The sequence below is a fragment of the Nerophis ophidion genome, linkage group LG12 (genome assembly GCF_033978795.1).
Source record: "Nerophis ophidion isolate RoL-2023_Sa linkage group LG12, RoL_Noph_v1.0, whole genome shotgun sequence".
NCBI classification, from domain to species: domain Eukaryota; kingdom Metazoa; phylum Chordata; class Actinopteri; order Syngnathiformes; family Syngnathidae; genus Nerophis; species Nerophis ophidion.
The window spans coordinates 45,804,734-45,821,132 of NC_084622.1; the positions used below are offsets into that span (position 1 = coordinate 45,804,734).

At 41.9% G+C, this 16,399-nt stretch overlaps 1 protein-coding gene across 1 annotated transcript in view; it reads right to left on the reverse strand.

The window, feature by feature from the left end:
- Nucleotides 1-16,399, reverse strand: part of LOC133563492 (N-acetyl-beta-glucosaminyl-glycoprotein 4-beta-N-acetylgalactosaminyltransferase 1-like) — a 460,693-nt gene that overhangs the window by 102,155 nt on the left and 342,139 nt on the right. The window lies entirely within an intron of this gene.

The following is a 16,399-nucleotide window of genomic DNA, read 5'->3' on the forward strand; positions in this document are numbered from 1 at the left end:
AATGGTGACAGACCAAAAAGAAGCATTATACTGTAGCTTAAAGCCACTACTAGCGACCACACAGTCTGATAGTTTATATATCAATGATGAAATATTAACATTGCAACACATGCCAATACGGCCGCTTTACTTTACTAATGCCATGTTAAATTTCTTGCAGAGTTTCTTGATGAAAACGTCGCGGAATGATGACGCGTATGATGACGTGTACGCGTCACGTCTCGAGTTAGAGGTGACATATTAGCCCAGCACCACTTGCGGCTAAAAGTCGTCTCTTTTCATCGCATAATTACACAGTATTCTGGACATCTGTGTTGCTGAATCTTTTAGCCTTTAGCCACACAAACACACGGTGATTCCTTGTTTAAAATTCCCGGAGGTGAAGCTTTACTATGGATCAGAGCGGTCAAGCGAACATGGATCCCGACCACTTGTCAACCAGCAGGTTTCGGTGAGAAAATTGTGGTAAAAAGTCGCCTCTTACCGGAGATCAGCGGAGCTTCTGTCGTGCTGCTGCTGCCGTGACTAATTCCCTCAGAGACTGGCGTCAACACACCCGTGGACACACCCCTCCGACTATCAGGTACTATTTAACTCACTAAAACACTAGCAACACAATAGAAAGATAAGGGATTTCCCAGAATTATCCAAGTAAATGTGTCTAAAAACACCTGAATCGCTCACAATGCAATCGGCTTTTTTTTTTTAAACTTTATTTTTTATTTATTCATTTTTCTAGTCCTTCGCTATCAATTTCCTCATCCACATATCTTTCATCCTCGCTCAAATTAATGGGGAAATTGTCGTTTTCTCGGTCCGGATAGCTCTTTTTGTTGGAGGGTCCAATTATAAACAATGTGAGGACGTGAGGAGCCCTCACACCCGTGACGTCATCGTCTGCTACTTCCGGTACCGGCAAGGCTTTTTTATTAACGACCAAAAGTTGCAAACTTTATCGTGGATGTTCTCTATTAAATCCTTTCAGCAAAAATATGGTGAATGATGAAGTATGACACATAGAATGGAGCTGCTGTCCCCGTTTGAATAAGAACATCTCATTTCAGTAGGCCTTTAAATGTCTGCATGTTGACTTTTTCAGCTCAAAGACTAACATCTTAAAGACCTACTGAAACCCACCACACAGTCTGATAGTTTATATATCAATGATGAAATATTAACATTGCAACACATGACAATACGGCCGCTTTAGTTTACTAAATTACAATTTTAAATTTCCCGGGAGTTTCATCTTCGAAACGTCGTGTAATGATGACGTGTACGCAAGACGTCACGGGTTTTTAGGAAGTAAGAGTGCTACGAACACACACACAGCTAAAAGTCGTCTGCTTTAACGGCATAATTGTACAGTATTTTGGACATCTGTGTTGCTGAATCTTTTGCAATTTGTCCAATTAATATTGGAGAAGTCACAGTAGAAAGATGAAGGTGGGAAGCTTTAGCCTTTAGCCACACAAACACACGGTGATTCCTTGTTTAAAATTCCTGGAGGTGAAACGTTACTATGGATCAGAGCGGTCAAGCGAACATGGATCCCTACCAAATGTCAACCAGCAGCTTTCGGTGAGAAAATTGTGGTTAAAAAGTCGCTTCTTACCGGAGAAAAGCTGAGCTTGAGCTGTCCATGGCTGCCCTCGACTCCCCTGAGACACTGCACGTCAACACACCCGTGGAGACACCCTTCCGACTATCAGGTACTATTAAACTCACTAAAACACTAGCAACACAATAGAAAGATAAGGGATTTCGCAGAATTAAACTAGTAAATGTGTCTAAAAACATCGGAATCCAATCCGAATGCAATTGGGATTTTTGTTTTGTTTTGTTTTCTAGTCCGTCGCTATCAATATCTTCAAAGACGAATCTTTCATCCTCGCTCAAATTAATGGGGAAATTGTCGTTTTCTTGGTCCGAATAGCACTTTTTGTTGGAGGCTCCCATTATAAACAATGTGAATATGTGAGGAGCCATCAAACATGTGACGTCATCGTCTGCGACTTCCGGAAGAGGCAGGGCTTTTCTCTGAGCACCTAAAGTTGTGAACTTTATCGTGGATGTTCTCTACTAAATCCTTTCAGCAAAAATATGGCAATATCGTGAAAATGATCCAAGTATGACACATAGAATGGACCTGCTGTCCCCGTTTAAATAAGAAAGTCTCATTTCAGTAGGCCTTTAAAAACAACTGCAGGACTGCTAATGTCAAACCTGCATGTCCACAGGCCACTGGGACACTTGGATCCACAGTGAAATGCATCACTACACACAAAGAGAATAAAAAAAGAGCACATCAAACTAAGACGGAGGAAAATATAGTGGACTTTGTGCTCCGAAAAAACACAAACAAAACAAAACATCAGCTGTCATTTACTTGCTGCCCGTCACCACTTCTCCAAAGCGTCCTCCGGCTTCAGCAACGTCCTCATTTCCGTTTTGCAGCTTAGTTTTTAATTAATGCTATCTGACTGTCGCCCCTGCCAGATTTCGCCTTCTCCACTCCACAACATTAATGATAGCAGTGTTTAGTGCGGCCCCAAGGAGATGCACAAACTTCACTTCTATTCCCCTCCTACTGTTTTCTCATGCATCCCTTTAATCCATTAGAGAGCGATCACGCTGTTCTCCCCTGTAGCCGCCATATACATATCGCCTCTCCTCCCTTGACGTCCTCCTCGTCTATATCTCATTTATCTGGTCTCCAGCATGTCTGTCTTGAACATTTTCTATCCACTACATTCAACTTACAAAAATATCCACATACTTTATTTCTCATATTTACTTATTAATTTTTAGGGACAGAGCCTATTAGTGTTGTCCCGATACCAATATTTTGGTACCGGTACTTTTCAGTGCTTTTCTATATAAAGGGGACCACAAAAAATTCCATATTGCTTTTATTTGAACAACAATCTTAGGGTACATTAAACTTATGTTTCTTATTGCAGTTAAGTCCTTAAATAAAATAGTGAACATACAAGACAACTTGTCTTTTATTACTGTAGCAAGTAAACAAACAAATGCTCCCAATTGCCGATGAATGCAGTAACATATTGTTGTCAAACATGGACTTGGGTTGTTTCTTCGATGCAGAGAATATTTAGGACGAGCCAGGCATGAACGTGAGTACATATTTATTGATATTCCAACAAAACTACACAAAAAGGCAAACAAAGGGCGCGCACAGTGGCGGAGAACAAATACTTGGCTACAAAAACAAATGACTAGAACAAAGGCTGTAAACTAAAAACGTGAAACAAAAACACTTGCGCTGTGGCATGAATAACAAACCAAAAACTTGCACTGAGGCATAAATACAAAACTTATGTGGCGTGGTCGAAAACGAACAGCAAGGCATGAAGGTAGGTCATTGGAAATGTGGGTAAGGTAGGTAGGTAAAGTTGTCAGGATGAATACAGAAACATAATGGCTTAAATAATGACTGTGATAATAATTAGCAGGTGTGAGAACTGAGGACCGGGGCGTGACTTGAGGGCAAGGTGAAAAATCAATGAGTTGGCATGGAGACGAAAACAAACCAGGAAGCGCAAAAACAGAACTGGGTGTCCAAAAAAACAACACATAACATGACCAAACACGACAAAAACAAAACATAATCCATAGGCGTGACAATTGTGTCATTTTCCATTTTATTATATTGTCAAAAATATTAAGGACAAGTGGTAGAAAATTAATTATTAGTTTTCTTGTTAATTTACTGTTAACATCTGCTTAGTTTTTCTTTTAACATGTTCTATTTACACTTCTGTTAAAATGTAATAATCACTTATTCATCTGTCGTTTGACACTTTACATTAGTTTTGGATGATACCACAAATTTGGGTATCAATCTGATACCAAGTCGTTACAGGATCATACATTGATCATATTCAAAGTCCGCATGTGTCCAGGGACATATTTTCTGAGTTTATCAACATAATATAAATAAAAAAAAAACCCGAAAGAAGACGTGTGTAGAAACGTGATGTCCACTCTTGCTTTATAAAACTGTGTTTAATGAACACCTTCATACTCCGCTGCACTCTTTATCGGCATCGCTACCGCTCTCTGTGCTATCAACATCCAACTTCCGGGAACACGTGAGAGACTGGAGAACTCAGTCTCATAAAGGGGCCGTGCCCATTTTCACATTACATTACATTGTGATGCCAAAAAATATCGAGGTAATCAGAATAGTATCGACCAGATACGCTCCTGTACTTGGTATCATTACAGTGGATGTCAGGTGTAGATCCACCAATGGCGTTTGTTTACATTGTGTCGCCGGTGAGCTACGGTGTGTAGTGAAGCATGTTTAGTTATTCCTTGTCCTGCAGGGATGATACTTGTAAGAAACTTACTTTATTTGTCGCCATGGAGACAAAGATTAGTGATTTAGAAGTAGCTATAACACAGAAGACTGGGGCTGGACATTAGCCTCTAGCAAGCTAGCCATGTTTTAAAGCACCTCTTCCGGTGGGCATTTCAGTGTTATTACTTCACCTTTATTGTTAGTTTTTAAGCCAAAATGAGTCTGTTACCCCTTTTCTGTCTACACACTGTCTCTGCTTTTACAGTGGGGCAAAAAAGTATTTAGTCAGCCAGCGATTGTGCAAGTTCTCCCACTTCAAATGCTGACAGAGGTCTGTCATTTTCATCATAGGTACACTTCAACTGTGAGAGACGGAATGTGAAAAAAAAAATCCAGGAATTCACATTGTAGGAATTTTAAATAATTTATTTGTAAATTATGGTGGAAAATAAGTATTTGGTCACTTCAAACAATGAAGATCTCTGACTCTCACAGACCTGTAACTTCTTCTTTAAGAAGCTCTTCTGTCCTCCACTCGTTACCTGTCTCAATGGGACCTGTTTGAACTCGTTATCTGTAGAAAAAACACCTGTCCACAGCCTCAAACAGTCAGACTCCAAACTCCACTATGGCCAACACCAAAGAGCTGTCGAAGGACACCAGGAAAATAACTGTATACCTGCACCTAACTGGGAAGAGTGAATCTACAATAGGCAAGCAACTTGGTGTGAAAAAAATCAACTGTGGGAGCAATTATCCACTAAAAATCTCCCTTGATCTGTGGCTCCACACAAGATCTCATCCCGTGGGGTCAAAATGATCATGAGAGCGGTGAGCAAAAATCCCAGAACCACACGGGGGGACAAGGTGAATGACCTGCAAGAGCTGGGACCAAAGTAACGAAGGTTACCATCAGTAACACACTACGCCGATAGGGAAGCAAATCCTGCAGTGCCAGATGTGTCCCCCTGCTTAAGCCAGTGCATGTCCAGGCCCGTCTGAAGTTTGCCAGAGAGCACATGGATGATACAGCAGAGGATTGGGAGAATGTCATGTGGTCAGATGAAACCAAAATAGAACTTTTTGGTATAAACTCAACTCGTCGTGTTTGGAGGAAGAAGAATACTGAGTTCCATCCCAAGAACACCAAACCTACTGTGAAGCATGGGGGTGGAAACATCATGCTTTGGGGCTGTTTTTCTGCTAAGGGGACAGGACGATTGATCCGTGTTAAGGAAAGAATGAATGGGGCCATGTATCCTGAGATTTGGAGCCAAAACCTCCTTCCATCAGTGAGAGCTTTGAATGGTTGACCAAATACTTATTTTCCACCATAATTTACAAATAAATTATTTAAAATTCCTACAATGTGAATTCCTGGATTTTTTTTTCACATTCTGTCTCTCCCAGTTGAAGTGTACCTATGATGAAAATGACAGACCTCTGTCATCATTTGAAGTGGGAGAACTTGCACAATCGCTGGCTGACTAAATACTTATTTGCCCCACTGTAAATATGCTCGTCTGCTTGTAATCCAGCAATGATACGACGTGACGATGACGATGGAGGCGCGGGGTACAACCCGAGTGCATATCAATGAACATCTGCAACACGACCAGTGTAAATATGCCAGTTTGGAGCACAATATACCAATTCTGCAAGCAAGACTACTGCTAAATATATTTATTTTGATTTTCACTGCTTGTTTAATAGTAAGAAAATGAAATGAATCAATAGTTGGACAGGTAATTAGCACGCTATACCGTCAAGTAATGCATTTACCTGATAGCGGACAGTATAACCACCTACGTTGCATTTCAGGTAAGCATCTGTGGTTAAGGTAAAGGAACATGTGCGGTCAAATAAATCATAAGAATAATTTGCTTTTGTACATCATTTATGCAACATTTTGTGAATAATCACATCTTTGACAACCCGACTTTATATTTTCTATAAGAGATCGACCAATACGTTTTTTTCAGGGCCGATACCAATTATTAGTAGGAATCCGTTACTTTGTTTGTGTAGCCAATGAGATGGCGGCGTGGGCGGGACATTGCTTTAAACAGAAAAAAGCGGCTGCATCTGAGTCAAAATAACAAGTTGTAAAAGGGGCCGTTAGATAAAAAAAGGGCATTTGTTAGGGGAGTAACGGTACATGTATTTGTATTGAGCCGTTTCGGTACGGGGGTTTCGGTTCGGTGCGGAAGAGTACCGAACGAGTTTCACACGAACATATGAAGTAGCCGCCTATGCTAAAGTCTTAATAAGCTGCTTCCCTCCGTTCTGCCTCCGTCCCCGGCACAGCACCCAGCATTGTCCCACCCACACAACCATCTGATTGGTGACAACCGTAGCGATAACAGCCAATCAGCAGTGCGTATTCAGAGTGCATGTAGTCAGCGATTCAGCGTTGAGCAGATAGATGTTTAGCAGGTGAGCAGCGGACTCTCCCCAAATTATACTAAACACTTCCAAGTTAACTACTTTCTAAACATCACTATGAGCCCTTTGATCTTCTAGAAACAAACTGCAGCTAAGCTCACTCGCAGTCCTGGCTAGTCAGCTTTTAGCGTAACCTTAGCTAATTTTGCGGTGTGTGCGTGTGTGTTACGGACAGTGTTTATTGAGGTGTGTTGAAGCAGCAAAAAAGGACATTATATTAAATGAAGAGTTTCTGTCTCTGATAGTGTATATAATAATGTAAGTGCATCATAAAGCCTACATAAACTCCATGGTGGTCAGGGATGAATAGTCTCTCCTATTGCTATTGTGATATTTTTTCAGCTATAGTTACATTAATCATTAGTAATATAGCAGCCTAGTTTTGAATGGCAGGGTCCCTGCTATCACATGTTGATACAAATATAACATTTACATAATTAAAAAAAACTACAGGCTTCCCTAATGCTGTAATAAATGAAGCATGATGAGTTGACTTGAAACTGTTTAATGTTGCACTTTTTATATGTAGAAGAAAAGTTGTGTCATTTTATTTAATCCGAGCAACACGTTGAGGCAGTTTAATGTTGACGGCTCGGTGGGAGAGTGGCCGTGCGCAACCCGAGGGTCACTGGTTCAAATCCCCATCTAGTACCAACCTCGTCACGTCCGTTATGTCCTGAGCAAGACACTTCACCCTTGCTCCTGATGGGTGCTGGTTAGCGCCTTGCATGGCAGCTCCTTCCATCAGTGTGTGAATGTGTGTGTGAATGGGTAAATGTGGAAGTAGTGTCAAAGCGCTTTGAGTACCTTGAAGGTAGAAAGACGCTCTACAAGTACAACCCATTTATCATTTTATTAACCTGGGCAGAATTATTATAGTGTTCCCAAGGTTAAAAGGATAAAGCCATTGTTTACAAATTTGGTAAATAAGTAACCAAAAAATTCAATTTTTTTTTGTTTTCATACTGTACCGAAAATGAACCGAACCGTGACCTCTAAACCGAGGTACGTACCAAACCGAAATTTTTGTGTACCGTTACACACCTAGCTTTTGTTCAATGCTTGTTACATGTTAAATTATAAAAGAATGTGAAAATAAGGGTTTCATTACAGCAGATCTCCACTATACAGAGGATCAATGTTCCAAGACCCTCTGTGAATGGACCCAAAAACCCTATAATATTCCATCAATCCATCCATTTTCTACCGCTTATTCCCTTTCGGGGTCGCTGGCGCCTATCTCAGCTATTCCTCTCATAGATTATAAATACATATTCAATTCAGATTTTCATATTAAAAACAATAACAGGCCATAATGTAATTGCTTGTGGCAGCCCACCATGGCAAAATATTAGTCGCTATATCCTTTTTTTTTTTTAAAAGTGAAAACAAATAATTTAATATGATGTATTGTAGTGTCAATAAACATTAATTAAAGATGCATTTTTAATTGAATCGTAGCTCTTGAATCGTATTCGTAATTAATTTGTGAGCTGCCCAAAGATTCCCACCACTAGTATTGATCACATGTTTTTAAAGGCCTACTGAAATGAGATGTTCTTATTTAAACGGGGATAGCAGCTCCATTCTATGTGTCATACTTCATCATTTCGCCATAACCATATTTTTGCTGAAAGGATTTAGTAGAGAACATCCATGATAAAGTTCGCAACTTTTGGTGCTGATAAAAAAGCCTTGCCTGTACCGGAAGTCGGAGACGATGAGGTCACAAGTGTGAGGGCTCCTCACATCCTCACATTGTTTATAATGGGAGCCTCCAGCAGCAAGAGCTATTCAGACCGAGAAAACGGCAATTTCCACATTAATTTGAGCGAGGATGAAAGATTCGTGGATGATGATATTGATAGCGAAGGACTAGAAAAATAAAAAATAAAATAAAATACATTTAAAAAAAAAGGCGATTGCATTGGGACGGATTCAGATGTTTTTAGACACATTTACTTGGATAATTCTGGGAAATCCCTTATCCTTCTATTGTGTTGCTAGTGATTTAGTGAGATTAAATAGTACCTGATAGTCAGAGGGGTGTGTCCACGGGTGTGTTGAGGCCAGTGTCTGAGGGAAGTCGACGGCAGATACATGGACGGCGCAACCTCCACAGATCTCCGGTAAGAGGCGACTTTTTACCACAATTTTCTCACCGAAACCTGCCGGTTGACAAGTGGTCGGGATCCATGTTCGCTTGACCGCTCTGATCCATAGTAAAGCTTCACCTCCGGGAATTTTAAACAAGGAATCACCGTGTGTTTGTGTGGCTAAAGGCTAAAGCTTCCCAACTCCATCTTTCTACTTTGACTTCTCCATTATTAATTGAACAAATTGCAAAAGATTCAGCAACACAGATGTCCAGAATACTGTGTAATTGCGCGATGAAAAGAGACGACTTTTAGCCGCAAATGGTGCTGCGCTAATATATGTCCCCTGCAACCCGGGACGTCATGCGCACGCGTCATCATTCCGCGTCGTTTTCAAAAACAAACTCTACGGGAAATTTAAAATTGCAATTTAGCAAACTAAAGTGGGCGTATTGTCATGTGTTGCAATGTTAATATTTCATCATTGATATATAAACTATCAGACTGCGTGGTCGCTAGTAGTGGCTTTCAGTAGGACTTTAAGTGACGCTTACAAATAGGCATCGAGGGATACGGTATCACTCCTTGTGTTTCATGAGGCAGTGATGCTTCGGTATCGTTCTCCCTATCTCTAGTACCTTCTGTCTGCTCCTTCTGACATAACACAACATCATAGACATTGTCAGTATTGCTTCCGGAGCAACATGTGATTTTTCTAAATTTGCTTCATATGACAAACAGCTTGCCGCCATCATTACTGTCTCTGATCTTGTCTGGCCGGAATAATCCGTGTTAATGTGGGGTGAAGCTCATGCATTACTGCCAACCAGACGTCATGTGGTCTTTCACAGCTCAAGAGATGCACATCAATCGCTCCTAGACATTCTGATGGCACACACACACACACACACACACACACACACACACACACACACACACACACACACACACACACACACACACACACACACACACACACACACACACACACACACACACACACACACACACACACAGCTTTGTGTCAGCTCTCTGCGTTTATCACAAATGATGGCAGTGAGTGAAAGCCACAAAGCAGAAAGCAGAACAGAAGAGACAATTTGTTTTAATCCAAAATGCTTTCCCAACAATTACTTGGAATAGCAAATGGTTAGAAAGACATTTTCTCACACATATCCTGTTCACGGTCACGGCTGAAGGCGAGCCTATCCACTTATGGACAAACAAGCATTTAAACGAGCACGCGTGTTTTAGACCGTGGAGGCAGGGAGCCGAAGTTTGAACTCCGAGCCTCCTTGATGTGAGGCAGCAGTGCTAGCCTCCTCTGACCATCAGTATTCTTATGTTGACCTGTGCAAGTATTATGTTGTCCACTCTGCATGCTGGAGTCTCCACACGAGCGAAGGTCCAAGAGTGCTTTAAGGATTCAATTATAGATACTGGGATCTCACTGAAAAGCACACTGACTGGTCACTCGCCAAGGTTTTTCCTCACTGTTGCTGACTGGGCTTAAAGCTCTTCTTTTTCCAACGCTCATCAGTTTTGGGCGATTTTCTATTTGTCAAGGTGTGGACTGTGGTGCGGTTTGTTTTCCCGTGGTGCAAAGCCACTGGACCGGACGTGGCGTGAAGGTAATGACATCTTTTAATATTAACTTGAAAATATTACAGAAACAAAGGGGAATAAACAAAAAGCGCTCTCAGCGGAGGTACAGAACTCGGCTATGAAAACAAAAACTAGCACAAAGGCAAAACTATGAACATAAAACAAAACTTGCAAACTATGACATTGATAAAGAAAACTTACTTGGAACAAGAAAAGAGCATGAAAAAGAGCAGCATGGATCATCAGCATGGATAACAAGGGTGTGTAAAGGGTGATGTCACCAGGCTGACTGCCTGGCAACTGCAGGCTTAAATGGAGGGGACGTGATTAACAACAGGTGCGTGAGTCCAAATGAATCAGGTGCGATACATGAAGTGAAGTGAATTATATTTATATAGCGCTTTTCTCTAGTGACTCAAAGCGCTTTACATAGTCAAACCCAATATCGAAGTTACATTTAAACCAGTGTGGGTGGCACTGGGAGCAGGTGGGTAAAGTGTCTTGCCCAAGGACACAACGGCAGTAACTAGGATGGCTCAAGCGGGAAGTGAACCTGATACCCTCAAGTTGCTGACACGGCCGCTCTACCAACCGAGCTATGCCGCCAGGTAAAAACTAATGGGTTGTCATGGACTTAATGCAGGGAGTGAAAAAAACAGGAACTGACAGAGTGCAAAACATACTTGCCAGCCTTGAGACCTCCGATTTCGGGAGATGGGGGTGGAGAGCTGGAGGTGTGGGGGGCGTGGTCCGGGGTGGGGCGGGGAGGAGTATATTTACAGCTAGATTCAACAAGTCAAGTATTCTTTTATATATATATATATATATATATATATATAAGAAATACTTGACTTTCAGTGAATTATATATATATATATATATATACATACATTTATTTTATCTAAAAAAAAATAAAGAAATATATATATATATATATATATATATATATATTAAATTAGATAGTACTTTATTTATTTATCTAATATTATATATATATATATATATATATATATATATATATATACACATACATATAAAAGAAATACTTTCAATTTCAGTGTTCATTTATTTCCACATTTACACACACAACACTCATCTACTCATTGTTGAGTTAAGGGTTGAATTGTCCATCCTTGTTTTTCTAACCATATGCATGTACAGTAGATAGCAGTATTGTCCTGTTTAATAGTGTCGCAACATTGCTGTTAACGGCAGACGAACTGCTTTACGGTAGACAAAAACAAACTGCTGTTGTTGTTTGTTGTTACCGCGCTGGGAGGAGGTTAATGAAACTGCCAAACAATAAACCCAGATAAGAAACCAAGAATTCGCCCTCAATCATTCTACAGTTATAACATCATTGGGCAGACATGGGAAAGCGGACGTGAAAACAGGCTGTCGACACGTCACTCAGGACCGCATGGAGCTGGAGGGGGCGTGGCCTCCAGCTCGGCCTGAATTTCGGGAGAAAATTTGTCCCGGGAGGTTTTCGGGAGAGGCGGTGAATTTCGGGAGTCTCCGGGAAAATCCGGGAGAGTTGGCAAATATGGTGCAAAAACCAAACAGAACATAAAAAAACTAAACATGATCACCAAGACATGACACTATTTTAAAAAAAATGCGTGCGGAGAAATTCTACACGTTTGCAGGTTGCAAAAAGTGTGGGCGTAAACAACAGAGACACATTAGAAGATGGTAAAAGACAAGAAGCGGAGAGAATTCCAAAATAAGAGCACTAGCAATGCTAAGAGCATGCAAATGTTATAGGGAGGGGGGCACACACATCATCACCCACACTTCTGAAGAGCTTATGGCGTAAATGTCATTTCCCTCAATTTTTGAACTCCTTTAAAATGCCAGCTGCAGCATGGCAGACAACTTTGGGATGTGCTTCTGTGTTCCGACTCAGCACGCCACTGTCAAAGGTCAGCCTCAGCTTTTTCCCTCCTTGGACACAAACATGCAAAATCCCCCATGCTTGCAAATGTGTGTCTTAAATATCAGACTTTTTTTCCAATCCAAGCCTCATTTCGGAAAACTTCCAAGAAATCTTATCTAATTGTTGATCGAATCCGCCCCTGAGTGGCATAACGTTAGTATGCAACTATGGTGCGTGTTGGCTTGCAGAATAATGTCCACCCCGCTGATGCTGTCTATGCAGCCCGGGGCTCCAAAACAGTGTCAGAGAACAGAAACAGAGATAGAGATTTCTGGGTTATTTGGGTTCCTTATCTGACTGCTTAAGTGTCACCTGCGACATTGCTGTCAAAACAGCCTGCAGGCAGCGCCGCCGAGCTTTGACTTCACAGGCATGAGCAGAGGAGCGTGCACATCAAGTTGGTTAAGAGGTGTTCGCACATTGCCGCTTTGGACGGCGGCTCGGCAATTCCCTGCATTCCGCCAAAGACCATGTTTACGATGTTTACGAACCCTGGTTATCTGTCACTCATCCGCCAAGAACCCTGAGATACACCAAACAAGTACATGTATACATTTGCAATAATTGCGAATTAACTATGGCCAAAACCTCCGAGGTTTCTCATTTTGCCGATTGGGTTAAGTTTTTTCTGGCCCTGAAGTGGGATCTGAGCCGAGGATGTCGCTGTGGCTTGTGCAGCCCTTTGAGACATTTGTGATTAAGGGCTATATATGTCAACTTTGATTGATTGATTGAACAGTTGAACGACACTGTGGAGAGGTGGAGCCGACGGTCCGCCCAGAGAGGAAGGGCACGCCCAAGATGGCGGCGAGGAGGCGGGGATGGCGAGCGAGCGGCGAGGCAGGGAGTGCCGGGAGCGACGCCACAAACGAGATTAGGTGTGTGGATCGTGCACCTGTACACGATTAACGTATCTCCTCTCGCTGTATGAAAGGGGAAAAGGAGGAGAGAACGACGGAGACGGAGCGCAAGAAGCGGACTGAAGTACGTGCTGCTGAAAAGCAGACGGCGGTGTGAGCGGCAGAGGGAGACGGGAGACGCAGCCGAAGAGCGACCCGACCGCAGACAAGCTTGTGTTGAAAAATAAAGCAAGTCAAACCTGCTCAAAGTCATGTCCTTCCTGGCGGTATAGCTCGGTTAGTAGAGCGGCCGTGCCAGCAACTTGAGGGTTGCAGGTTCGATCCCCACTTCCGCCTTCCTAGTCGATGCCGTTGTGTCCTTGGGCAAGACACTTTAACCATCTGCTCCCAGTGCCACCCATACTGGTTTAATTGTAACTTAGATATTGGGTTTCACTATGTAAAGCGCTTTGAGTCACTTGAGGAAAAAGCGCTATATAAATATAATTCACTTCACTTCACTTCCTTGGTGGTCCATGGAACCCGCAAGACGACGGCACGAGTCTGTCACAGACACATTGACCAAAAAAATTCCATCCGTCCGTCCGTCCGTCCATCCATCCATCCATCCAACCTCTTCCGCTTATCCGAGGTCGGGTCCCGGGGGCAACAGCCTAAGCAGGGAAGCCCAGACTTCCCTCTCCCCAGCCACTTCGTCTAGCTCTTCCTGGGGGATCCCGAGGCATTCCCAGGCCAGCCGGGAGACATAGTCTTCCCAATGTGTCCTGGGTCTTCCCCGTGGCCTTTCGACGTGCCCTAAACACCTCCCTAGGGAGGCGTTCGGGTGGCATCCTGACCAGATGCCCGAACCACCTCATCTGGCTCCTCTCCATGTGGAGGAGCAGCGGCTTTACTTTGAGTTCCTCCCGGATGGCAGAGCTTCTCACCCTATCTCTAAGGGAGAGACCCCCCAAACGGCGGAGGAAACTCATTTGGGCCGCTTGTACCCGTGATCTTATCCTTTCGGTCATGACCCAAAGCTCATGACCATAGGTGAGGATGGGAACATAGATCGACTGGTAAATTGAGAGCTTTGCCTTCCGGCTCAGCTCCTTCTTCACCACAACGGATCGGTACAACGTCCGCATTACTGAAGACGCCGCACCGATCCGCCTGTCGATCTCACCATCCACTCTTCCCCCACTCGTGAACAAGACTCCTAGGTACTTGAACTCCTCCACTTGGGGCAGGGTCTCCTCCCCAACCCGGAGATGGCATTCCACCCTTTTCAGGGCGAGAACCATGGACTCGGACTTGGAGTTTCTGATTCTCAAAGTAAAAACATTCTCACAGGCTAATTTTCATGTCCAATTTCGATGAATTTGAGGCAGCAGTTGTGCACGGGACGGACTGTAATTCTCTCTCATACACAACATTTAACTGAAGCCAGCTAGCTAACGCTATCAGCGCACCAGACCCACTCACCTTGCTGGATAAATTACACTACAGAAGCTGTTAACTGACAAACACTAAGCACGTCTTTTTAAAAATGTGTTTTTGAAAATGTTCAAAGCAATTCAGAATCGTAATAAATAAAAATTGTGCTTATGACGTGAATCATTTTTTTCTGGCATGCCTAAACATACAGGGTGCAAAATCCAGGTTTCCAAGACGAACAGTCAGTGTGTGTGCGTGTGCGCTTGTGGGGTTTGAAACCTTTGGACGGCATGGGTGAGACTTTTGACAGGTGAGTGAATTGTTTCCACTGAAGCCCTCAACAACACTATGTTTCACTGGCTGACAGTAGGATTCAAGCCCACAGCTGCCATTAGTCACTGTTCACTTAACTACAGTTGCTGTAAAGCTCCAATGATCCGAGACATATAAATAACCACACCGCAAAGCAAGCGAGAAGGAGGAAAAGAGAACCTTGCAGTGTTTTGTTGAACTACGTCTCTGAAGGCTGCCTCACCGCATGTCTGTCTTCTACTCTGACAGAGTCAGCTCCTTTTCTCTTATGCTAATTTAATCTGTCAATGACATGACATACTGATATGGGACTACTAAGGGTTGAATTGTTCGTCCTTGTTCTTCCAACCATATGCATGTACAGTAGATGGCAGTATTGTCCTGTTTAAGAGTGTCACAACATTGCTGTTCACGGCAGACAAACTGCTTTACAGTAGACGAAAAAGCTTTGATTAATAAATGTGTAGAAAAAAACAGAGACTGGAATTGTATGAAAAAGTGGGAATTGGATGTCTTATGTACAGTAAATGATCTTTTATAGAGACATCCTTTATTCTACCACGTAGTGCTACTTCTAAAACCAATTGTATTTAATTTTGATTAATATTTTGTTTTTGAATACAGCTCATTTTAATGGGAGGAAATGTGACTGATTAGCTTTGTCACACACACTTTGTTGATGCACGGGCATTTGTTTACACAATAGAAACTTGACAGCTCAGCTAATTTTCTCACTTCGTTACTTTTTCACCAAATGTGAAGCAGCATGAAAAAAAAGACCAAATAAATAAATAGACACGTAAGATGAAATATTAGTTTTTGAGATGGCACCCAATAGTTTTGAAAATGTTAATTAAACAAAGGCAATTTCCGAGGAAAAGGATGCTGATGAGAATAAAAGCAACATATTGTGATCCAAAATAATTATGTACTGTAAGTACAGTATCTGAACAATACAATTCTGTTCAGTTCAGTTTATTTCGAACATGCATACCATACGATGTAATGCATCACACAATTCCACCCCTTTTTATACCATAGCCATTGCATCCAATTTCCTTGATCTCTGTTACAGATTTGATTGATTGATTCTTTTATTAGTAGATTGCACAGTACAGTACATATTCCGTACAATTGACCACTAAATGGTAACACCATTTAGTGGTCGTATTGGGGTCCATGTTAATCAATTCATGGTAAAAACAGAACGGTGAACAAATAAATAGAAAATAAATAATATACCATGGTAAGCAAATAAATATTAAATACATAAATATTTTTGGTCTCAATAAAAAAATGGGGAAAAAAAAGGGTTCAAGATGTTCATCATAATTATTGTTCTGTGTACTTTGTGAAAATTTGTAGTTTGAACAATCTCTTAAACTGAATCATATTGGTG